This window comes from Callospermophilus lateralis, chromosome 3 (genome assembly GCF_048772815.1).
Source record: "Callospermophilus lateralis isolate mCalLat2 chromosome 3, mCalLat2.hap1, whole genome shotgun sequence".
Taxonomy (NCBI): Eukaryota; Metazoa; Chordata; class Mammalia; order Rodentia; family Sciuridae; genus Callospermophilus; species Callospermophilus lateralis.
In genome coordinates, this window is record NC_135307.1 from 62,592,157 (window position 1) to 62,618,222 (window position 26,066).

General features: G+C 41.7%; 1 non-coding gene across 1 annotated transcript; it reads right to left on the minus strand.

The window, feature by feature from the left end:
- Positions 1–14,564: 14,564 nt before the first annotated feature.
- On the minus strand, positions 14,565–14,637 carry Trnaa-ugc (transfer RNA alanine (anticodon UGC)). The gene has a single exon. It is a non-coding gene; the product is annotated as a tRNA-Ala (tRNA).
- Positions 14,638–26,066: the final 11,429 nt, after the last annotated feature.

The following is a 26,066-nucleotide window of genomic DNA, read 5'->3' on the forward strand; positions in this document are numbered from 1 at the left end:
CCCTTTTTGACCTAAATACTTCTAAGTAGAGCTAGCCACAGACGCTTCTCTGCAGAGCTAGACTCTAAAAACTAGAAGCTGGGGAGAGGAACAAAGGAGCAGCAGCTGGAGGGAGCACTAGACAGTCATAGTCACTGCTTCCCCTCCACCACCAGCCGGCCCTCCCAGCGACGGTACCAACACTGTCCGGACACTGCCCAGTTCACTCTCGGCTTTGGTCTGTTGAGTGGGAATATGGCTTTCACTTTAAGAAAAACCAATTATGATGCTGGGAGCAGTGGCACACACCTATAATCCCAGTGGCTTGGGAGGCTGAGGCAGGAGGATCACACGTTCAAAGCCAGTCTCAGCAACTTTACCCTGTCTCAAAAAAAATTAAAAATAAAATAAAAGGACTGGAGAGGAGCTGGGGATGTCGCTCAGTGGTAAAGTGCTTGCCTGGCATGCATGAGGCCCTGGGTTCAATCCCAGCACCAAAATAAATAAACAGGACCAGGGAGGTAAGTCAGTGGTAAAGCCCCCCCACCAAGTTCAATTCCCAGTTCAACAACATCTTCACTTAATGAGACCAGAATGTTTAAAGGAAATCAATGTTCTAGACGCTTGGCAAATGCTATGAGACCTGAAATGAAAAGAAGGATTTGTGTCTTACTTTCAGCAGGCTGTGGCCATCCCTGAACTGAGGTCCTGCAGCTGCATGAAGAGTGTGTTTTAGCTATTACTTCTGTGTGGGAAAAGATGAAAACAACAATTTCTTCTCCTGTGTCCCCAGTCTTGTCGCCTGCCAGCAGGGCAAAGAGTGTCCCGGTGCCAGCACTCCTCAGAGGAAGTGTGCACATTCTGTGAACCAGTAGGAAGCCACTCCTGGGCACACGTTCTAGGCTTTGCCACCAGGGTCCTGCAGTGGACATGTACTGGGATGTCCACTGTGGGTCTGTGAGTGGTAGCCAAGATCTGGAAATCCCCATGGAAACAGATAATACAAAATGTGGCGGTGACCCATCCCTGGGGCCACATAGCTATTGGAAGTCACCATCAGAGGTATTCCATGGATGGATCCTAAAAACACAGTGCTGAGAGAAGGCAGAAATAGAGAAGAAGAACTCAAACAGAGTATTATGCATGTACATGAAAAATGAAGTTGCATAAAAGAAGAATACACATTTTTCATAAACGTGAAAGGTGTGTATTGCTACTTAACCAGAACTATCACCTATATGAGAAAGACGGGGTGAACACATGAATCAGAGAAGAGGGGGCCACACAAAAACTTGCATATGAATGTTCCTAGCAGAATTATTCAGAATACCCAGAAAACAGAAAATAGCCCCAAGTGTTCATCAACTACTGAATGAATAATCAATGTGGTCTATCCATACAACTGGATATTATTTAGCCATAAAAAGGAATGAAGTATTGATTCCTACTCCAAAGCGGATGGCTTTGAAAACATTACACTAACTGAAAGAAGCCAGTCACAAAAGATTGTTTAGTATATGATTCCATTTATATGAACTGTCCAGAATAGGCAAACCTCTGAGACAGAAGGTAGGTTAAGTTTGCGAGGGTAGGAAAGGAATTTGGGGGGAAGAATGGAGAGTGAGCACTACTGAATGTGAGATCTGTTTGGGGGATGAGGAAAATGTTCTAAACTTGGATTGTAGCCATGGTTATACAACTGAGGAAATAAACCAAAGACCACTGAATGGTATCCGTTAGATGATCCACCCGGATTTTATGGTACACAAACTACATCTCAATGAAGAAAAGGAGTGGAGGGAATGTTCACATGGGTTTTCTTGAGTGCTTCCTCTTTATGCTTCTGGTTTCAAACAGGAACTAGGTGAGATTCCCCTACCTTGACTCTGCCTGTGGCCCATTGCCCTCAAATGGCGTATACGTGCCTCTGGCCCTTCAGGTTTGAAAACCAAGTACTGGTCAAGGGTTCCCTGAAACTGACTCAGAGCTGATTCCACAGGAGAACTGACAGGATGCTCCTGCTGCCAGTCTCCAGATTGCTGTCCCCACTGTCCAAGGACAGTCACCACCAGATTGTGATTGAGACTTTCCTCACAGTGGAAGTTGGGAGAGACGTGTAGGCTCTTTGGGGTTCTGTTACCTGACCAGAGGTTTATTATCAATGATGTGACTAGAAGACGTGTGTCCTTCCTAACTTTGTCATGTTAGCTGTGCAACTTTAAAATGCTACCCAATCTCTCTGAGCTTGTTTCTCTCTCTAGGAAGTGCACATAAAATTAACGTGGGCAGTTTTTGGATAATAAATGAAAAACTATATATATGAAAACTCCTAGCACCGTACCTAAATAGGTAGTACCTGGTGGAGTTTGGCTGAATCCCAAAACACTGTCTCTCCAGTGAGCCAAAAAATGCTAATACAGTCATGAGTTTGGGAGGTTAGTAAAAAGGTTCAAATTGTGGGAAGTAAAGTCATAATTCTGATTGAAATTCTGCTCCATGCCAGACAGTGTTGGGTGCTGGGAAACAGATGATTAAAGTGATTTTATTAGTCAGCCCTCTTGGGTTGAGAATTTAAACAGAATCCCAATTTAAACTAGTAGCAGACGACAGGGGATGCAGAGGCTCACTAGCTGAGTTCAGAGGGAACTTGCTCTCGTCACTGACACTGTTCTCTGTGGATGGGCTTTCGCTGTGCAACCCAGGAAAGTTCCCATGGTCCCTGGCTTACTGACATCAGCGGGAAATGAGAGGACGGTCCAAACCAGTCCCCTGTCTTCCTTCCTGTGGAATCAGAATGTCCATAGTGAGCCACACAGGGCGTGACTGCGGTCAGCGCATGGAAATGACAGAAGACACTTTTCCATCAGGAGCCCCAGCACTTCGAAGCCCAAAAAAAGTCTCAGTCCATAAGGAGACTGGTGATGGCAAGTGACAGAAAATACAACTCAAACTGCACGAAACAGCCCCAGCGACTGATTGGCTGCCAACAGAACTGAAAAGTGCCTTGATGAGGTGGCCACGCGATGTGTGGTGGCTCTGTCTCTTTCTGTGCAGTTCTCTGGGCTCTGCTCTCCAAGTGTGTCTGCTTTATCTCAGGTCTGGCTTCCTGCCAGGTGTTGTGGTTGTCACCATCACTCAGGGCAACAGGCTGCCTTGTTCCCATTTGGGTATAAGACAAGAAAAACTTCCTGCAGTCCCTAAAGGAAAGTCTGAAGCCAGACAAGGCCTACAGCTCCTGTAGCCACGGAGACAGGAGGCGTGGTGCTGGGTGGTGGCTTGGATCCATCAGAGCCCACCTGGGAGGTCCCAACCTGCCTCACCATGGGGGAAGATGGATAGACGCCGAGAACAGGAGCTCAACAGGCACCGTAGGATCATAGACCTCATTTACAGGTAAGGAGACGGGGCCTAAGGATCTCCCAACGTCCAAAATTTAGTTTATGGCAAATCAAAGACCAGCTATCAGCAGTCTTGGCTGCAGGTCAGTTGGCTGCCTTTGAATCAATAATGACATCGAAGGCCTTGATGGACGCCAACACCCCATCCCTGGGGAGCCTGGGGCAGGGCCATGGCATCATGGCCATGAAAGGAAGGCCCACATTGGTGTCCAGGACTGGGGTCCCTAACGTGGAACTCCATGGGGCACGGTGGAGATGACCCCACTAATCCCAGCATGGGCCCAAAGTGAGGCAGGGGTGGGCTTGTCCTATCCACTTTCTTGGATTTGTCATTTCCTGAGACAGACTCTGGCTTCCCCTCTGCTCTCTCCTCCCTGCCCTGCTCCCAGGCTGAGATGGACAAGCAGGAGTTAGTAATTGTATTAGTTCAGTTTCCTCCTTGGCCCTGCCCTCCCCATAATCTGATTTCCAAGGGATAAAGGATGGTAGGGTCCAGGCTCAGGAAGAAATCTGTTCCCTTGTGTCTGTTGGACCTGCTAATTTGATAGAACTGCTGGCTGAGCTTCCACAGAACCCCCATTAGAAACAGATTTCATCTGGTTCCCGCAACCCTGGCCCTAGAGAGCTTTCCTGTTCTCAGCCTAGAAGGAAATTCAGTTTCCAATTCAATTTCTGCATAAGCAAGTGAAGTCCTCATGATAAAAATGGTAACCAATGATCGAGCACCTACTATGTGCCACACTCCATGCTAGGTACCTTAATATCCAGGGATACACTAGGTATGCTATCACAGGTGCTCCGGGCCTGGGACTGTTTCCCTTGGCTGATGGTCCCCTTTTACAGGATTCTCCCTGTATTTGAATGGATGTGCCTTTGGGCAGGAGGACTGCAGCCAGCTTTTGAATGGTGCTCAAGAGTAGCCATGTTCTAGGGCAAGACACTGCCCCAGTGTCCTCTCCTACCCAAGGGCTCCCAGTGTCCATAGCCACTCTTCCCTACCATCCTGCCCCATTGTAGCAACGACCACCAGTAGCTACAAAGGCTCCTGAAGCTCGTCCTGCCCCGCCTCCTGGAAGGGTGGAGGGCAGAAGAGAGTCAGAGGCTCCTGGAGAGAAGCAGCCCTGCCCTCTATTAATCATGTTACTTAAACCCTGAGCGAGTCTTCCTCATCTGGAAAACGGGGATAATATAATCTACCCTACAGGGCAGTTAAGAATTACTTAAGGCTGGGGTATAGCTCAGTGGTAGAGAGCTTGCCTAGCATGCTCCAGGCTGTGAGTTCAATTCCCAGCATCACAAAAGGAGAAGATTAAAAACAAAAAACAAAACAACAACAACAAAACACTAAAACACTTCAACTTTTAAAAATTACTTAAAAGTTAAGAATATTTAACTGAAACTCTACCCTCCCACACATACAAGAGATGGAACTCAGGGCACTCTCTCACTGTGCTACACCCCCAGGCCTTTTAACTTTTTGTTTTGACACAGTCTCGCTAAGTTGCTAAGGCTGGCCTCAAACTTGCGCTCCTCCTGACTCAGCCTCCCAAGTCACTGGGATTCTAGGTGAGTGCCACTCATACCTGGCTAGTCTCAGTTTGAGGTACAAATCATGACTCATCCCTGGTTCCAGGGTTTTTCCAGAGTCTGGACCACATCGGGGCCTGGTTGTCACCAGCTCCCCCTGGACCTCCTTCCCGGGAATCCCAGGGTGCTCATAGTGGCGCAGGGCAGTGGGGTACAGGTTGCCAGTTAGCTCACCACACGCAAACTGGAGCCACCTGCTTGCTCCTTGAGGATCCCTGTCCCCAAGTAGCTCATGTTCTCAGCACACAATGAATGAATGAATGTGTGAAGTGACATGTAGCCACACATGCTCTGTCCCAGCTATGAAAGAGGCTACTAGACACTGAGCTGAGGTGCTGGTATGACTGCCACCCCAGAGAAGTGACCAGTGATTCCCTTGTGCCACTCCACCAGACAGTATGTACCCACTTCCCCAGGCAGCCAGCCCACTACTGGAATCAACTGGGGTGCCCCAAGGTACAGCTGGGTTATCCCCCACCCTGCAGAAGTCCCTTCTCTCAGGCTGCTTCTGAGGAACAGGCCTGGGTCCAGCCCCTGCTGCCCCACTCTGAGCACAGGTTCAGACCAGTGGCCCTGGGCACTAGTGTGGAAAGGACACTGACACCCCTCTCCAAGAGCTCCAAGCCTGGCTCTCTTAGATTCGCTGCCCTGCCTCATTCAAATCTGTCCCAATGTCATGTGTCCAGGAGGACTTCCCTGCCCATCTCACTGAATTAGCCAGCCCCACACATGACCACACCCTATTGACCCCCATCCTGACGGCCTTAGCCTAGACTGCTGTTGAGCACACACGACTACATGGTGTTTCATAGGTTCCCCAATTTCTTTCTTTCTTTGTTTTACTTTTTGAAATGTATTTAGTTTTAAATGCAGGTTCCCCAATTTCTTTGTTTTGGTCTCCCCATGTCATGAGAATGTGAGATCCACATGGAAAGGGCCTTGCACCTGTTATGGTCCCAAGTACACCATGAGCATTCAATACAGGCACGTTGAATGAATGAATGAATGGATGGATGGACGTATTAATGAGTGATTAAAAATATTCTTTTTCATTGTTTTCCTAGACAGTTGTCGATTTTAATTTGATTTCCTCTCCTATCTAATGATTAGGCATGTTTCTTAATTTCTGTATCCAAGGATTCTGCATCTTTGAAGTGTAGCTAAATTAATCCTGGAATAAAGGCTATTCCAGTCCATTTCTAAAAGAGCTTAAAGAGATTAAACTCATCTGCATGTGATTTAACTGCCTTCCAGAAAGAGTCCATCACTCTTCAAAGGAATAAAACAAAATCCAACACTCAACAATGTAAAATGCATAATACCTGGAATGTAATTTTAAAATTACCCTATATACTTAGAAAGCAGGAAAAAGTGACCAACAATGTGGAGAAAAAAATAGAAACATACCCAGAAATGACAGAATGATAGGATTAGCAGATAAAGGCATTAAAGTAGCTATTATAGCTGGGCACAGTGGGGCATGCCTGTAATCCCAGAGACTCAGGAGGCTGAGGCAGGAGGATTACAAATTCAAGTCTAGTCTCATCAATTTAGCAATAGCCTATCTCAAAATAAAAAATAAAAAGAACTGGGGATTTAGCTCAGTGATAAAGGACCCCTGGATTCAATCTCCAGTACAAAGAAGAAGAAAATGAAGAAGGAGGAGGAGGAGGAGGAGGAGGACAGGAAAAGCCAGATTGTCATTTGGGATTGAAAACAGAGGAAGGATCCCATTTTTAAATATAAAGATACAAGCTGGGGGCTGGGGTTGTGGCTCAGAGGTAGAGCGCAAGCCTAGCATGCGTGAGGCACTGGGTTCGATCCTCAGCACCACATAAAATAAAATAAAGATATTGTGCCCACCTATAATTAAAAAATAAATGTTAAAAAAGGATACAAGCTGGGCATAGTTGTGCACACCTGTAATCCTGGCAGCTCAGGAGGTTCAGGTAGGAGGATCGTGTGTTCAAAGTCAGTCTTGGCAATTTAGCGAAGCCCTGTCTCTAAATAAAATATAAAAAGGGCTGGGGATGTGGCTCAGTGGTTAAGCACCCTTGGGTTCAATCCCTGGAACAACAACAAGAAAAAAAAAAAAAAAAAAGAATACACATACACCCCCCCCCCAGGTTAAAAGTGAAATAATAGGAAAACACATGCCATACAAAAGACAGCCAGCCATGGTGGTGTAGGGCTGTCATCCCTAATACTCAGTAGGCTGAGGCAGGAGGATCACGAGTAATTTAGAAAGACCCTGTATCAAAATAAAAAGGGCTGAGGATATAGCTCAGAGCCTAGCATGTGCAAGACGTTGAGTTCAGTTTCTAGTGTCACACATAAAAATAAAAAAGAACAATGGATCATGATGACAGTTTCATGGGTCTATACATATGTTAAAACTTATGAACAAATGTATACTCTAAACATATGCAACTTATTATACCTCAGTAAAGCAGTTAAACAAAAAGAAAGTTTAAGCCGGGCAGTGGCACACACCTGTAATACCAGCAGCTCCCCAGACAGGAGGATCGAGAGTTCAAAGCCAGCCTCAGCACTGGCAAGGAGCTAAGCAACTCAGTGAGATCCTGTCTCTAAATAAAATACAAAATAGGGTTGGGGATGTGGCTCAGTGGTCGAGTGCCCCTGAGTTAACCCCTGGGAGGAGGAGGAGGAGGAGGAGGAGGAGGGGAAGGAGAGGGGGAGAGGAGGAGGAAGAGAAGAAGGAGGAAAGCTTTTTTTTTAATATTTATTTTTTAGGTGTAGATGGACATAACACAATGCTTTTATTTTTATGTGGTGCTGAGGATCGAACTCGGGTCCCGCCTGTGCCAGGCGAGCGCTCTACCGCTGAGCCACAATCCCAGCCCAGGAGGAAAGCTTTTTTTAAAAAAAAAAATAATAATAATAATAATAATAATAAGGAACACTTCTGGGTATGGTGGCAGGACTTATAGTCTCAGCTACTCTGGAGGCTGACGCAGGTGGATAAATTGAACAGAGGAATTTAGGGCCAGCCCGGGCAATACAATGAGACCCTGTCTCTTAAAAATCAAAATAAAACAAAAGTGACATGTAATGACAGTAAACTTTAGAATAACAACTATTATCAGTGGTAATGAGTAATGACAAATATTTCAAAACCATAAGAGGTTAATTCATCAAGAAGATTTAACAGTCCTAATATACCTTCAAAACATATCACAAAGAAATAAGGATGAAAACAAATTGATAACTATTGAGATATCAACACTTCTCTCAATGATTGATGAAATAAGTAAACAGTAACAACAAAAAATCAGTTGAAATATAGAAAAATGTGACCTAATTGATATTTGTAATACATATTTGTAATAATAAAGCATGATACACATCATTTCTAAGTACATATGAAACAATATAAAAATAGATCATATTCTGGGTCATAAAACAACCTAAATAAATGTAAAGTGATCAAAATTAACCAGAGTACATTCTCTTACTACAAGAAACTTACTTATTTTTATCTTTTTGTAGTGCTGAGAATCAAACCCAGGGCCTCATGCATGCCCGGCAAGTGCTCTACCACTGAGCCTCATCCCCAGCCACCCTGCAACAGAATTAAACTAAAACCAACATCAGGAAAATTTCTGGGGAAATCTTGAAATATTTGGAAATCACAACACTCAACCCGTGGGTCAAAAAATGAAACTGAAAGACATTATAAAATGTTTTGAACTCAATGAAAATTAAAGCAACTTATCAAAATTTGTGGGGTTCAGTTAAGGCAATGTATAACAGGCAATTCAGAGCATCACATGCTTCTATTAGAAAAGTAAGAAGATCTCAAATCAATGAAATACACTTAATTTATGAAACTCTAAGAGTGGGGGGTCAGGAAGCAAACTAATCAAAGTAAGTAGAAGTCTGGCAATAAAAATGTGGAAATTAATAAAACAGGAAATGGACAAACAATAGAGAAAACCAATGAAGTCAAAAGTTGGATCTTTGAAATGATGAATATGATTAACTAATATCTAGATAGAATTGTCAAGAAAAAAAGTGGGGCTAGGGTTTTGGCTCAGGGGTGGAAGGCTTGCCTGGCATGTGTGAGGCACTGGATTCGGTCCTCAGCACCACATGGAAATGAATAAATAAAATAAAGGTATTGTGTCCATCTACAACTAAAAAAATTTTTTAAAAGAATGAAAACAAAAATTACTAATACCAGAAATAAAATTAAATACATCAGTGCCGATCCTATAGACATTAAAAAGAGAATAAGGGAATATTATAAATACCTTTATGTCAATAGATGCCATGCACAAATTCTTTGAAATACACAAAGTATCAAAGCTTACCTAAGAAACAGAAAAATTGAATAGATTTTTGGTTAAAAATCTTCTGGCAAGCTGAGTGTGATGGCGCATGTCTGTAATTACAGCTATTCAGGAGACTGAGGCAGGAGCACCACATGTTCCAGGCCAGCTTTAGCAACTTAGTAGAACTCTGTCTCAAAATGAAATTTTTAAAGGGCTGGGAATATAGCTCAGTGGTAAAGTGTTTGCCTAGCATGTGTGAAGTAGTTTCAATCCAAAGTATCATACATACACACACAAAAATAAATACATACATACATACATACATAAAGGGAACCCACTCTTATTACACAGGTAATGGCAGTGAGGAATGCAGAAGGAAAGAAAGGGTTGGAGATTTCAATGGGCCTAAGTGACTGGTCAAACACAGATGTGACCAGGTACAGTGGTGCATGCCTGTAATCCTGGTAGCTCAGGAGGATGAGGCAGGAGGAGTGCAAGTTCAAAGCCAGCATCAGCAACTTAGCAAGGCCTAAGCAACTTAGCGAGACCCTGCCTCTAAATAAAATACAAAAAGGACTGGGGATGTGGCTCCGTGTTTTAAGCACTAAGCAGCCCTCTGTTCAATCCCCAGTACAAAAAAAAAATTATATATATGTACACACACACACACACACACACACACACACACACACACCATATAATGTTAGTGTTGGAAAGACTTTGGAGGGCATGGAGTCTAAGGTTTCCATTCAAGAAGAGAACCAAGTTCTGGGTGCACTGGTTGCCATGCTGTAGGTCACAGTGGTAGACTGAGGCAGTGCCAAAAAAATGGGTCTTTCTGAAGAAGTGCAAGACTTACACTTTGAAAACCACAAGCTATTGTTCAATGAAATTAAAGAATACGGGGCTGGGGATGTGGCTCAAGCGGTAGCGACCTCTCCTGGCATGCGTGCGGCCTGGGTTTGATCCTCAGCACCACAAACAAACAAAGATGTTGTGTCCACCGATAACTAAAAAATAAATATTAAAACTCTCTCTCTCTCCTCTCTCTCTCTCTTTTTTTTTTTTTAAAAAAGAGAACCACACCTTAAAAAAAAGAAAGAAATTAAAGAATACTTAAAAAAAAAAGAAATTAGAGAAGAGTAAAATAAATGGAAATGATATCCCATGTTCATTGACAGGAAGAGTTAATATTTATTGATTTATTTTACAGTAGAATCCATATTGTACACAAATGGAGCACAGCTTCTCACTTCTGTGGCTATACATGGTACAGAGTCATTCCAATAGTGTAGTCATACATGTATAGAGGGTAATAATGTCTGTCTCATTCTACTGTCCTTCCCATCCCCAGAGCCTGACCCCTCCTCTCACTCCCCTCTATACAAACCAAAGTTCCTTCATTCTTCCCTATCCCCCATCTCACTATGGATCAGAATCCACTAATCAGAGAAAACATTTGGCTTTTTTGGGGGGGGGATTTATTTCACTTAGCATGATATTCTCTAGTTCCATCCATTTACCTGCAAATGCCATAATTTCGTTCTTCTTTAAGTCTGAGTAATATTCCATTGTGTATATTTACCACATTTTCTTTATCCATTCATCTGTTGAAGGGCACCTAGATTGGTTCATAGCTCAGTTATTGTGAATTGAGCTCCTATAAACATGGATGTGGCTGTGTCACTGTAGTACGCTGATTTTAATACCTTTGGATATAAACTGAGGAGAGGGAAGCTGGGTCAAATAGTGGTTCCATTGCAAGCTTTCTGAGGTATCTCCATACTGCTTTCCATAGTGGTTGCACCAACCAGCAATGTATGAGTAAACCTTTTCTCCCACATCCTCACCAACACTTTTTATTGCTTGTCTTCTTGATAATTGCCCTTCTGACTGGAGTGAGATGACATCTCAGAGTAGTTTTGATTTGCTTTTCTCTAATTGCTAGAGATGATAACCATTTTTTTCATATGTTTGTGGATCAATTGTATTTCTTATTCTGTGAAGTATCTGTTCAGTTCCTTAGCACATTTATTGGTGTGTGTGTGTGTGTGTGTGTATGTGTAAGTTTTTGGAGTTCTTTATATATGCTGGAGATTAGTGCTCTGAATTGTGTGTGGTAAAGATTTTTTCCCATTCTGTAGGCTCTCTCATTACATTATTGATTGTTTCCTTTGCTAAGAAGAGGCTTTTTAGTTTGAATCCATCCCATTTATTAATTCTTGATTTTACTTATTGTGCTTTAGGAGTCTTGTTAAGGAAGTTAACATGACTCTAAGCTAACATGACGAAGATTTGGCTCTACTTTTTTTTTTTTTTTTCTATTAGGCACAGGATCTCTGTTCTAGTGTCTAAGTCTTTGGTCTACTTCGAGTTGATTTTTGTGCAGGGTGAGAGATAGAGGTTTAATTTCACTTTGCTACATATGGATTTCCAGTTTTCCCAGCACCATTTGTTGAATAACTATCTTTTCTCCAATGTATGTTTTTGGCACCTTTATATAGTATGAGATAACCATATTTATGTGGGTTTGCCTCTGCATATTCTATTTTGTACCATTGGTCTATATGTCTACTTTGGTACCAATACCATGAAGTTTTTGTTACTATTGATCTGTAATATAGTTTAAGTTCTGGTATTGTGATGCCTCCTGCTTCACTCTTCTTGCTGAGGAGTGCTTTGTCTATTCTGGTCTCTTATTTTTCCAAATAAATTTCATGATTGCTTTTTCTAGTTCTACGAAGAATATCATTAGGATTTTAATAGGACTTGCATTAAATCTGTATAACTAGTTTTGGTAGTATGGCCATTTTGACTATATTAATTCTGCCTATCCAAGAGCATGGGAGATCTTTCCATCTTTCCAAGAGTTAATATTAAGTTCAAAATAGTCCTCAAGTTGATCTTTAGTTTCAGTGAAATTTCTAATTAAAATTAAAATGGTGCTTTCTGAAGAAATTCAGGACAAGACAATCCTAAATTTTCATTGGCAATTCAAGGAACCCAGAAAAAGATGAAACAATTTTTCTTATATTTATTTTTTGTTACAGTTGAACACAATACCTTTATTTTATTTATTTATTTTTATGTGGTGCTGAGGATTGAACCCAGGGCCTCACATGTGCAAACAAGTGCTCTACCACTGAGCCACAGCCCCAGTCCCAAGATGAAACAATTTTGAAAAGAACTTCAAGGATGGAAGACTAATATTTTGATTTCTAAATTTAGTTCAAAGCTTATGTAACAAAAATAGTGTGGTATTGATATAAGCATAGATATTTGGATCAATAGAATAGAACTGAGAGTCCAGAAATAAACTCAGACATGGATGCTCAATTGATTTTCGATAAGGTTGCCAAGTGTATTCAATGGGTAAAGGAGAGTCTTTACAACAAATGGTGCTGGGACAACTGGATATCCACAGGCCAAAGAAGGAAGTTGGACCCCTACTTCACACCACACACAAAAATTAACTCAAAATGGATGAAAGACCTGCATGTAGAAGCTAAAACTATAAAACTGTCCATAGCCAACATCGTTATATATATTTTTGTAACCTCAGATTGGGCAATCATTTCTTGATCATAACTCCAAAACACAAGTAACTAAAGAAAAAAAGTTATGGCCTAATGTACATCAAAGAACAGAATTTTAAAAATGAAACAATAGAACTGGATAAAGTATTTACAAATCATCTATCTGAGTAGGAATGGGGGGGGGATCAAATCATATATCTGATAAGGATCTAGTATCCAGAATACGTAAAGAACTCTTACAACTCAACAATAAAATGCAATCAAATTTAAAATTCAGAACAGCATTTAAATAGATGTGTCTCCAAAAAAAATTCTGATAAGCCCATGAAAGATATTCAATGTCATCAATCATTAAGGTAATATTGCGTGAGATACTACTTCACACCCACTGGCATGACTATTATATTTTTTAAAAGAAAGAAGTAGGCTGGGCGCAGTGGCGCATGCCTGTAATCCCAGCAGTGTGGGAGGCTGAGGCAGGAGGATCTCGAGTTCAAAGCCAGCCTCAGCAATTTAGCAAGGCACTAAGCAGCTGAGTGATACCTTGTTGCCAATAAAAAACAAAATAGGGCTAGGGATGTGGCTCAGTGGTCAAGTGCCCCTGAGTTCAATCCCTGGTACCCCTTTCCAAGAAAATGGAAAATAATAAAAAGCAATGGCAAGAGTATGGAGTGATTGGAAGTCTCATGTGTTGCTGGTGGGTGTGTAAAATGTGACAGCCACTTTGGGAAATAGTCTGGCAGTTTCTCAAAAAGTTAAACATAGAGTTATCATATGATCTAGCAATTCCACTCCTAAGTATACAACCAAGAGATGGAAAATGTATGTCCACACAAAAACTTGCACACGGATGATCATAGCAGCATTATTTATAACCCAAAATTGGAACAGCTCACTTTTCATCAACTGATGAAGGGATAAACCTATGGGGTATTCATACAATAGAATATCAGCAATAAAGGGAATGCAGTATTGATACATGAGACATATAGATAAACCTTAAAAAAAAAACTATGCTAAGTGAAAGATACCAGACCACATATTGTATTATTTCATTTATATGAACTTTTCATAGGCGAATCCACATAGACAGAAAGTAGATTAGTGGTTAATAGAGAATTAGGGAAGGAAGAATTAGGAAATACAATGGAAAGGTTCTGCAATTCATAATAGTAATGGTTGCAACTACAGTGAAAAACGTCTGAGTTGTGTGTACTTCAAAATGGTTAAAATGGTGAATTTTATGTTATGTAATATTTATTTCAGTAAAAAATGTTGAAGTAAATTGTATTTAAAAGATCTTTCCACAAAGAAATTTCCAGATCCAGGCTTCAGTGGTAAATTCCAACTAACATTTAGGAAAAATAGAGGGTCGATTCTCACAATTTCCTTCAGAGAAATGAAAGAAAAAGTGACGTTTTTAAGCTCATTTTTGAGGCCCACATTACCAACTGTATTCAAATTAGACAAAAGATTTGATTATAAGATTACAAGAAAAGAAATGAATCCCTAATGAACGTAGACACATAGATGCTTAACAAAATTTTAGCAAATCAAATCTAGTAATAGATAAAAAGGGAAATAAGGCATGACCAAATCAGGTTTATTCCAGAAATGAAAGGTTGTTTACTGCTACTAGAAAACCAATCAATTAATTCACCATACCAACAATTTTTTTAAAAAACTACATGATCATCTCCTTAGAGTTATAAGAAGTGTTTGACAGAATTCAAAAGTCATTTAGCAAACTTTCTTTTTGTGGGGTGTGTGTGTGGTGCTGGGGATTGAACCCAGGGCCTTGTGCATGCAAGGCAAGCACTCTACCAACTGAGCTATATCACAAACTTTCTTAATCATTAGGAATATATACAACATAATACCTAATATATTGCCCCAAAGATTGGGAAAAGGGAAAAATATCTGCCTTTGCCACTTCATTTTAGCATTTTACCAGATACCTGCTACCGTTTGGATCTAGACTGCCCTCTATGACCCATCTGTCCTCTATGACGCATGTGATAAAGGCTTAGTTTTCAGCCTGTGGTGACATTGGGAGGTGACAGAACTCTTAGGAGGTGGGGCCTCATTAAAGGAAGTCTGGTCATCAGGTATATTTGGATCCCTTTCCATTCCTCTCTCTATTTTTCACTTCCAGGCAACAATGAGATGAAGCAACCTCTTCCACACAGCATGAGGCAGTACTCCCACCATGATGATCTGTGCCACCAAAGTCCAAAGCCCAGAACCAATTGACTATGGACTGAAACTGTGAGCCAAAATAATCTTTCCTTCCTTATGTTGATTATCTCAGGTATTTTGTCACAGCAATGGAAATCTGACTAACACAATGTCCTAGGCAGAACAAGAAACACATAATAGGAATAAAAGTCACACAGACTGGAAACTGTTCTTACTCAGAGACAACATGGCTGTTTAATTTGGAAGCCATAAATTACATACGAAAAGCTATCAAAACTAATAAGTGAGTTCCGCAAGATCACACTGGAACAAAGTCAATATACAAAAATCAACTGCATTTCTACATACTAGCAATGCATAATCAGAAATAAAAATATAAATATGCCATTTGCAATAATGTCAAAAAACTTTATTTCATATGGATAAATTTAACAAAATATATACAAAGAACTATACAGAGAATAACTATGAAAAAATATACGAATTAAATAGATATCATGCTTATGGATTGAAAGATGCAGTATTTAAATTTTTTTAGTTGTATATGGTCATAATACCTTTGTTTTATTTATTTATTCTTATGTGGTGCTGAAGATCGAACCCAGCACCTCACACATGCCAGGCGAGTGCTCTATCACTGAGCCACAACCCCAGTTCCTGAAAGATACAATATTTTAAAGACGTCAATTCTCTTAAAATTAAGGCATTTGTTCAAGGCAATCCCAAATAAAATTGGTTTTCAAACCAATTGTTTGGTTTTTTTTATGGTGGTAGAAGTTGACAAGCTAACTCTAAAATGTATGTGGACCTACTAGAAGATAAAGTAGGTCCAGTTCTACTTCATATCAGCTTAGGAACAAATTCCTCAACAAGACTCCTAAAATGCAAGACTCCTAAAATCAAGAATCAATAAATGGGATGGAAATAGACCAAACTAAAAAGCTTCTTCACAGCCAAGGAAATATTCAAGAATGTGAAGAGAGAGTCTACAGAATGGGAGAAAATCTTTGCCATCTGCCCCTCAGACAGAGCATTAATCTCCAGGAAATACAAATAATTTAAAAAACTTAACACCAAAAATACAAATAATCCAATCAATAAATGGGTAAAGGAACTGAACAGGCACTTCACAGAAGAAGAAATATAGTCAGTCAACAAATATATGAAAAAGTGTTCAACATCTCTAGCAATTAGAGGAATACAATTAAAAACTACACTGAGATTTTATCTTACTCCAGTCAGAAGGGCAATTATAAAGAATACAAATAACAATAAATGTTGGCAAGGATGTGGGGGAAAAGGTACACTCATACATTGTTGGTGGGACAGCAAATTAGTACAACCACTCTGGAAAGCAGTATGGAGATTCCTTGGAAAACTTGGAAGGGAACCACCATTTGACCCAGTTATCCCATTCCTCGGCATATATCCAAAGAATTTAAAATCAGCATACTATAGTGATGTGGCCACATCAATGTTTATAGCAGCTTAATTCACAATAGCTAAGCTACAGAACTAACCTACATGCCCTTCAACAGATGAATGGGTTAAAAAAAATATGATGTATACACACAATGGAATATTACTCAGCCCTAAAGAAGAATGAAATCATGGCATTTGCTAAAAATTGATGGAACTGGAAACTATCATGCTAAATGAGATAAGCCAGTTCCTGAAAACCAAAGGTCAAATGTTCTCTCTTATATGTAGATGCTAATACACAATAAAGATTGGGGAAGAAGAATAGAAGTTCAATGTAGACAAAGGGGAATGAAAGGAAGGGAGGGGGAATGGGAATAAGAAAGGCAGCAGAATGAATCAGACTTTACTTTCCTATGTTCATATATGAATACACGACCAGTGTAACTCCACATCATGACAACCATAAGAATGGGAAGTTATACTACATCTATATAATATATAATATATATAATTATATAATATATAATATGTCAAAATATGCTCTACTGTCATGTATATCTAAAAATAACAAATTCATTTTAAAAATGTATATGGAACTAGAAATGACCTAGATAAAACAGTTTTGTAAAGGAAGAACACAGGTGGAGAACTTACATTGACTGATTTCAAGACTTGTTAGGAAGCTACGTAAAGAAGATAATAAGGTGATGGTGTAAAGGCAGACAGATCAACAGAACATTATGAAAAGTCTGGAAATAGACCAATACACATCCAATCAGCTGTTTTGTTTTTAAAATGACAGGGCATTTAATAGAGAATGTTTTCCAGACATAGTGCTGGTTTTCATATGAAAACTAGGAATTGCAACCCTTACCTCATACCTTACACCAAAATTAACTCAAGATGAATTTATATACCTAAAGGTAAGAGCGTAAATGCGAAACTTTTAGAATAAAATGTAGGAAAAATTTTTGTGATATTGGGTTTCATAGATTTCTTAGATGGAACTCAAAACTGCAGAGCTACCCCGGGCGCAGTGGCACCCACCTATAATCCCAGCAGCTCTGGAGGCTGAGGCGGGAGGATTGTGAGTTCTAAGCCAGCCTCAGCAATTTAGTGAGGTACTGAGCAACTCAGTGAGACCTGTCTCTAGAAAAAAAAAAAAAAATTTAAAAGGGCTGGGAATATGGCTCAGTGGCTAAGCACCCCTGGGTTCAATCCCTGGTACCAAAAACAAACAAACCCTCCCCTGCAGATCATAAATAAAAAAGTGATAGACCTCATCAGAATTTAAACATTTTATTCTTTAAAAAATATTGTGAAGAAAACGAGAAGACAAATTACAGTCTGGGAGGAAATATTTGCAATGCATATATCTGTAACAGGATTTGAATCCAAAAGATAAAAAGAATTCTTACACCTCAACACTAAGAAGGCAAATAACTTACTTTTTTAAATGGGTAAAGACAATTTATTATTTTTTTTAAAGATAGAGAGAGAATTTTTTTTTAATATTTATTTTTTTTAGTTTTCGGCAGACACAACATCTTTGTTTGTATGTGGTGCTGAGGATCGAACCCGGGCCGCATGCATGCCAGGCGAGCACGCTACCACTTGAGCCACATCCCCAGCCCCAAGGGTAAAGACAATTTAAAATAATTTTTAAAAAGGACTGAGGATGTATCCGTGGTAGAACATCCCTGGAATTAATCTCCAGTATAAATAAAAATTAAAATTAAAAAATGGCGCAACCATGTTGGTGGTAGAGTGAATATATCTGCCCTGAAAATTGACCCAACGCACATATGTGAAAGGAAACAACATTTAAGAACATGTACTATAATATATGACAAATCTTCTCATATATTATTTCAATCATACTATAAGGAAGGTGTTATTTCTTTTATGATGAAAAATCTAAGGGTTAAGGTTAAGGGACTCTCAGAGAGGCCGCTCAAGAGTGAAGTTTCTAGGGCTGGGGTTGTGGCTTAGCGGTAGAGCGCTGGCCTAGCATGTGTAAGGTCCTGGGTTCGATCCTCAGCACTACATAAAGATAAATAAATAAAGGCATTGTGTCCATCTACAACTAAAAAAAATATTTAAAAAAAAAAAAAAGAGTGAAGGTTCTAGCTGGGTGCAGGGGCGCATGCTTGTAATCCAGCAGTTTGGGAGCCTGGCAGGGCAGAGAAGAGGCACGTGGGCCAAAGACCCTCCAGCCACATGCCTGCTTGTTCTTCTGGGGCCCTCAGAGCAGGGATGCCCGCTGGCCGAGGGAGCACCTAGTTACAGCCCCGCATCCTGGTAACCATCGCCAGGGACTGGGAGTGCTTCTGGGAACAGCAGGAGCCAGCGAGCGGGGGCAGATCCTTCGCTGCTATATTTGCAGGTCTGGATTTAGCACAGGACCTTGAGAAGAGGGACTGAGCTCCCAAGTTTTCAATACCCTTATCCCCCAGGCAACTTTGTGCAAGGGAGATTTTAACAGGAGTTCAGAGAGGCTAAGGAAGTTGTTCAAGGTCACACAGCCAGGACATTCAGAGCCAGAACAGGACCCAAGTCTTTTGGTTTTCAGGTCAAGGGCTTTTCTGATACAGTCCAGGCAACTCAACATCCCCCACCCCCCCAGACATAGTGACAGCCACTACCTGGATGTGAGAACAGGATGGCATGCCAGATACCCCCTGATTCCATATGCTGTTCCCACGTATGTGTTCCCAGTTAAATGGTCTTGATGCCCATTTCTATGCCAAAACCCTCAGTGGGGAAGCAGCTGCTCTTTGGGGGCACAGAAGACCCACCAGCACGAGTGTTCCACCCAGGAGCAGCTGAGCATTGGAGCATTGAGGGCGCTTGCGGGAGCTTATTGCTGCGGCTACTGAGCAAGCAGAAGGGAAGCCCTTCAGTAGTCAGATCATTCTGGCATATTCTGGCTGCCTGTCAGCCCTGCCCAAGGGATCCTGCTTTTCACTCAGAGGTGGCAGATGAGGAAGTCCCTCCCTCTGACCCTTCCTCTCCCCCTCCCTCCCTCCCTCCCTTGTGTGTACTGAACCCTTTACTGTGTGGCACAACAGTGGTGACTGAAGATATGAGGATAATAAAATCCAGCTCCCTGGAGGAGCTCCTGGCTGCTTTCCTAAGAGATTCTCTCCCAGAAATCTGGCCCTAAACCCTAGGCTGTGGAGGTGGAGGGTCAGTGTGCTCGGAGTCCACGGCAGACTCATCGTGCACACAGGGAGCTCAGCCTTGGCCCCAGATTGTCTTGTGTAGGCCTCATAGAGGCTTCGCATTAAGGACAGCAGAATCAATGCTGCCAGATTGATCGTGGCAGCATTGGACTGTGCCCGCTCAGGTTGGATGGCCACTGGGAAGGCCCTAGATTTCTGCATCAGGACCTGCCTTCCTCTGGCTTGATGGTTCTTTAGTGAACACAAAATCACTCTAAAGCATTAATATGTATGTGTTGTAATATGTCATGGAGAATATCTTAGTCTGTTTTCAGAGGATATGACAAAATACCTGAGACTGGAAAATTTATAAAGAAAAGAGGTGTATTTAGGTTATAGTTCTGGAAGTCTGAGAACATGATGCTGACATCTGCATGGCTTCTGATGGCAGCTTGGGCTGCATCAACTCATGGCAGAAAAGCATGTGGGGAAGAGCCATGTGTGAGTGTCAGGGGTTGCCAGGCTCACTTTATAATGGTCCACTCTTGAGATAACCAGTCTGGTCTCATGAGAGCTGGAACTCACTTCTGCATTAAGAAAACCATCAGTCCACTCATGAAGGTGAGTCCCTTGTGGCCTAAACACCTCTTTAAAAGTCCCACTATCTCCCAACATTGTTACACTGGGGACCGTGGCTCCACATGATTCTTGGTGATGACAAACCATATTCAAATCATAGCAGAGACAAATGACAAACCTGTCAAATGAGGGACTTCACCCTCATGGCTGCTCAGAACTTGGAGTCCTGGGGAAGGAGCTGGAATAACAGCTCCAGCAGAGAGCGGGGAGGGGCAAAGGTTCCCCCTAAAAGGGCAGAATACATGCTGGGTTGACAAATAACAAACTTCCCCCCAACCAGTTTAGGAGGATGGTGGGTGGTGCTGGGGACAAAGCACCCAACTCAGGGACCAAGGAAACCTGAGTTAAGACCCAGGGCTGGTACATTTGGCTCTGGAACTGTGGACATCCACCACTAAAAATCCAACTAGATTTTTAGGGGGAAAAGAATTCCAAATTCTGCCACGTGTGGTGGCATACTCCTGTAATTCCAGCAGCTCAGGAGGCTGAGGCAGGAGATCACAAGTTCAAAGCCAGCCTCAGAAAAAGCGAGGCGCTAAGCAACTCAGTAAGACCCTGTCTCTAAATAAAATAAAAATAGGGCTGGGAATGTGGTTCAGTGGTGAGTGCCCCTGAGTTCAATCCCCAGTGCCAAAAAAAAGATCCCAGGGCTGGGGATGTGGCTCAAGCAGTAGTACGCTCGCCTGGCATGCGTGTGGCCCAGGTTCGATCCTCAGCACCACATAAAAAAAAAAAAAAAAAAAAAAAAAAAGATCCCAAATTCTTTCAATGTGTGATCTGTCCTTGAATCGGGGCCTGGACCAGAGCTATTCATCCTATCTGCAAGGTTCGCTATCCCCTCTTCTCTGTGGTTGATAAATAGCTTTCAGAACTCACTTGCAGCCTCAACCTGCCTAAGTACCTATGAGAGGGACAGAGGCAGAGACAGGGATTGGCTCACATGAATCATAAGGACTGGCAAGTCCCAAATCTGTAGGGCAGACGAGCAGACTGGAAGTTCAGATAAGAGTTGAGGTTGCTGTCCTTTATTTTTTTCTCTGTACTGGGGATTGAACCCAGGGCCTCACATATGCCAGGCAAATACTCTGGCTACACTCCCAGGTGCCAAAGTTATAGCTGGTTTTTTTTTTTTGTTTTTTTTTTGTTTTTTTTTTGTTTTTTTTTTTTTGGTACTAGGGATCAAACTTAGGGGCACTCAATAGCTAAGCCACATCCCTAGCCCCCTTTTATACTTTATTTTGAGACAGGCTCTCACTAATTTGCTTAGGACCTCACTAAATTGCTGAGGATAGCCTTGGATTCACAGTCCTCCAGCTTCAGCCTCCCCAGCCACTGGAATTATAGGTGTGCACCACGGCACCTGGCCCAAGTTATAGTCCTGAATTTAAAATCTGCAGGACAGCAGGCTGTAAACTCAATCAAGCCTTCTATGTTGTTGGGTTTTTTTGTTTTTTGTTTTTTGATACTGGGCATTGAACCCAGGGATGCCTACCACTAAACCACATTTCCAGCCTTTTTTATTGTTTCTTTTTTTAAATTTTGAGATAAGACTTTGGTAAATTGCCCAGGCTGACCTCAAACTTAAGATTCTCCTACCTCAACCTCCTGAAGTGGCTGGAATTATAAACATACATCTGACTTCCTTCAGTTTTGATCAGTTCCCAGCCATTATCTCTTCTCCTTGCCCCTACTCTCTCTACTGTCCTTCTGGAACTGGTAGCTAAGGTGCAATAGATCATCACATTTTTTTTCCCTCTATGTCTCTTATACTTGATTGCTTCCATATTTTTCTATTCTTTCCTCGGTGCCCTGGTAACAGAGATATTTTTTCCAGAGGCATTATACAACTTGCTGAGTGTCTCTTTAGCTCCATTTTGTTCTGCTCTTTGAACCTTTTTTTTTTTTCTTTTACTGAATTTGAATGAATCCAGGGGCTTTTTACCACTGAGCTACACCCCTAGTCTTTTTGATTTTTTTATTTGAAGACATGGTCTTGCTAAGTTGCTGAATTATGAGGGTCTTGCTAAATTGCTGAGACTGGTCTCGAATTTGTAATCCTTCTGCCTCAGCCTCCCGAGTTATTGGGATACAGGCATGCACCACAGAGCCAGCAATTCATTAGTTTTAATAAATAACTTCTTAACTCTAATTTTTTACTTTTAGAACTTCTATTTGATTTGCTTTCCATAAACTTTTCCCATAGTATCCTGTTCTTCACTTTTCTTTCTATTAAAAAACTCTTTATAATCATTTTAAATATTTACGTTTTTATGTCTTTCTATGACTTCCATTTCTTCAGGGGTCAATTCTTTCATATTCAGTTGTTTTTGTCTTTACTGATCATCTTGTGGTTCATTTCCCTGTGTGGTTTACAATTTTGGTTTGAGAACTTGTCTTCAGTAGGGCCATTTTTTGCTGTGGATGTCTGTGAGTTCTGGATTGTAAAAAGGTCATTACAAAATACTTTGGGTTTTGCTTGTGTCAGGAGCCTAGATCCTGTACTAATTTTTATGTTAACTTTTTGGCACAGAAGTCCTAGGACCAATGACCCGCATTATGATTTAGATGTGAGGTGTCCCCCAAAAGCTCCTGTGTGAGAATGCTAGAAGGTTTGGAGATGAACCCATTGGGTTCTGAGAGCCTTAACCTAATCAGTGCATCAATTCTCTGATAGGGATTAACTGGGTGATGACTATGGGCACGTAGGGTGTGGCTAGGTGGGACCCTGGGGTGCCTTTGAGCCTTTGAGGTGGGGCACACATTTTGTGAGCTGAGTTGAGTTTCTCTCTTGCCTCTTGGTGGCCATGTCCAGACCTGCTTTCCTCTGCCACACTCTTCTGTCATGATGTCCTGCCTCACCTTGGGCCCAGAGCAATGGAGTCGGCTATCTGTCGCCTGAAACTATGAGCCCCCAAATAAACTTTTCCTCCTCTAGTTGTTCATGGCAGGTCTTTTGGTCACAGCACTGATGACTAAAACTTCATACCAAACAGAGGATTGCAGAGAAAACAGCCCACCTCAGCTCCCTGTGGGGAAGGCCTGCACTCTCCATCTTTCACAGAAACTTTTCTCCCACCCAAGCCGTAGACAGTGAGATAGCTTCTTCTGCAGGCCTGTTTTTCCAGCTTCATTTCCCTGACTCTTGAAGGCCCTAATCTCTGTTCAGGGGGATGAATTCCAGCTCCCCTGATTCAAACTGCTGGGGCTGCCTCCTGTCTCTCAAAGAGCCTCAGGCTTTATCCAGGCAAAACCCTACAAACCTCAGGCTCAGCCTCACTTCTCTTTTCTGGCTTGGAGTTTTTGTTCTCTCTGGAACCTGGGGATTTTGCTTTACTTTCATTTGAGCTCAGCTGTGCATCTTCAAGTGTTTTTTCTTGTATTTTCTGCAGCTTTTCTGTAAAATAGCAAGAGAGGGGCCATCAGGAAAGCTCAGCATGGCATGTTGCTGAAAGTGTTCTGCTGCACTGGTCTGTGAATTTTCCCATAAGGTCAGCCCCTCCTATAGACTATAAACTCCATGAGGTTAATTTTGCTGGATGACCATCATCCAAAAGGGACTGAGTATAGAGTTGATACCACCGGTTATCGGTGATGAGTTCTGCTTCCTCACATGTTGAAGTTTGAATATTAGAAAAGCACGCTGAGGCAAGCATATGAAGCAGGGTGTATTTAAAAAGGGGTAACATAGACTTCTCCTGGGAGGGAGAAGGGGGCCATAGCTGGTATCCTGGTATCCCAAGAGATGAGGTGTTCTGCCGTTTTTTTTTTTTTTTTTTTTTTATATCCTAGGCTACCTTTGTTCTCCTGCCCTCTTCCCCTTATCATTCTCACTAAGCCCAGGAATGCTGGTGGGAGGGCCAAAATGTGGGAAACAGGTGGGCTGAAGGGGGAAGGGCAGGATGGTGCAACCCTTATAGCTTCCTGTATGGAGGGGCAATTCCTGGGACAGGTTACCTTGGTAACTGGTTGGAGCAGGGGCAGGTTCTTGATAAGGGTGAAGGAATTAACATTTCAATCCCTCAGGGAACAGTCTCCAACTTGCTGGACTCATTCAAAATTGCTCAAAATTGGTCTGACTGGATCCAACCTGACTTGATTTACCTATCTATACTGATTGCCTGTCTGATTCTGGCTTCAGAGTGAGGACTCAATAAGTATTTTTGAATGAATGAAGATACTCTCTCTGAGGACATGAGAACCTAATTCTGATGGCCGTTGAGAGAATATAGCAAGAGAATACGAAACATGCTTGGTTACGGTGGGGGTTCAGAAAAGCTAGCCCCCTTTTTTTTTTTTTTTTTTTGGTACCAGGAATTGAATTCAGGGGCCCTTGACCACTGAGCCACATCCCCAGCCCTTTTCTGAATTTTATTTAGAGACAAGGTCACACTGAGTTGCTTAGTGCCTCACCATTTCTGAGGCTGGCTTTGAACCTGCGATCCTCCTGCTTCAGCCTCCCGAACTGTTGGGATTACAGGCATGTGTTACCGCGCCCTGTAGAAAAGCAAGCTCTTATAATAATTTTGTCCATAAAAACAAAGACTCTGGGCTGAGGTTATAGCTCAGTGGCAGAGCGCTTGCCTAGCACATGCGAGGCACTGGACTTGATCCTTAGCACCACATAAAAATAAATAAATAAAATAAAGGTATTGTGTCCAACTATAATTAAAAAATTAATATTAAAAAAAAAACACAAATAAAATAAAGGTATTTGTTTTGTCCATCTACAACTTCAATTTTTTTTTTTTTTTAAATCCAAACCACACAAAGACTCCACCATGAGGGCTTATCTGATTCAGCTTCCCTCTAACCTCAGACCAGAGTCTTGACCTACCTAGAATGGAGGCACCTGTGAGTGTGGCCTCCTGCGGTCTTCCCAGAGTACAAGGTCAGCCCTTCCTACCAGAACAGTCAGAGCATCTTGGCTTTAAGGAGAGCCCTGGTGTCTGAAGATGAACCCCCGCTGACTGGTCCTGTCCTGTGGGTAGTCCCTGACTATGCTATTAACAGTGATTCCTTGTACTGCCAGGATTTTTTTTCTCTAGAAATCGTATACTTCAGAAGTTTGTTGAGAAAAACAAATGCATATGATAAGTAATAATTGATTTATTTTTGCATTTTAATGAATCAGACATTCAGCTGCCTGAACTTCCAATCATCATGATGTCAAATTATTTCAGCCCAAAGCAAGAAAATGTGACATTTTAATCAGTGGTGCAGTTTTTGCTGGGTGAATACATTAGGGACCCCCTGCATAATTCTCCAGCAAGTGATCCAAGGGTGACCCAAAGGGGGTTCTAAGATGAGGTTACCCAGGGGCAGCCTCATAAACACTATAATCCAAAGAAACTAGTCAGCAGCAGTGGGAGGTAAGAGCAGATCTGACAAGGCATAGATTGATTGATTGATTGACTGATTGATTGATTTGGTACCAGGGATTGGATCCAGGGGTACTTAAAGACTGAGCCACATCCCCAGTGCTTTTTTGTATTTTATCTAGAGACAGGGCCTCACTGAGTTGGTTAGGGCCTCACTAAGTTGCTGAGGCTGACCTTGAACTAGTGATTCTCCTGCTTCAGACTCCCAAACTGCTGGGATTACAGGCATGCACCACCATGTCCAGCAAGGCTTGGATTTAGATAACCTTGGGAAACAGTATTGAACATATGGTGTGTGTGTGTGTGTGTGTGTGTGTGTGTGTGTATGTGTGTGTGTGTGTGTGTGTGAGAGAGAGAGAGAGAGAGAGAGAGAGAGAGAAAGTTAACATCTCCTTTGACATGTTGGAAAGAGATCCAGTCAATGAGAGACTTAGAGCTATACACCATAATAATAATAACGTAAGAAATG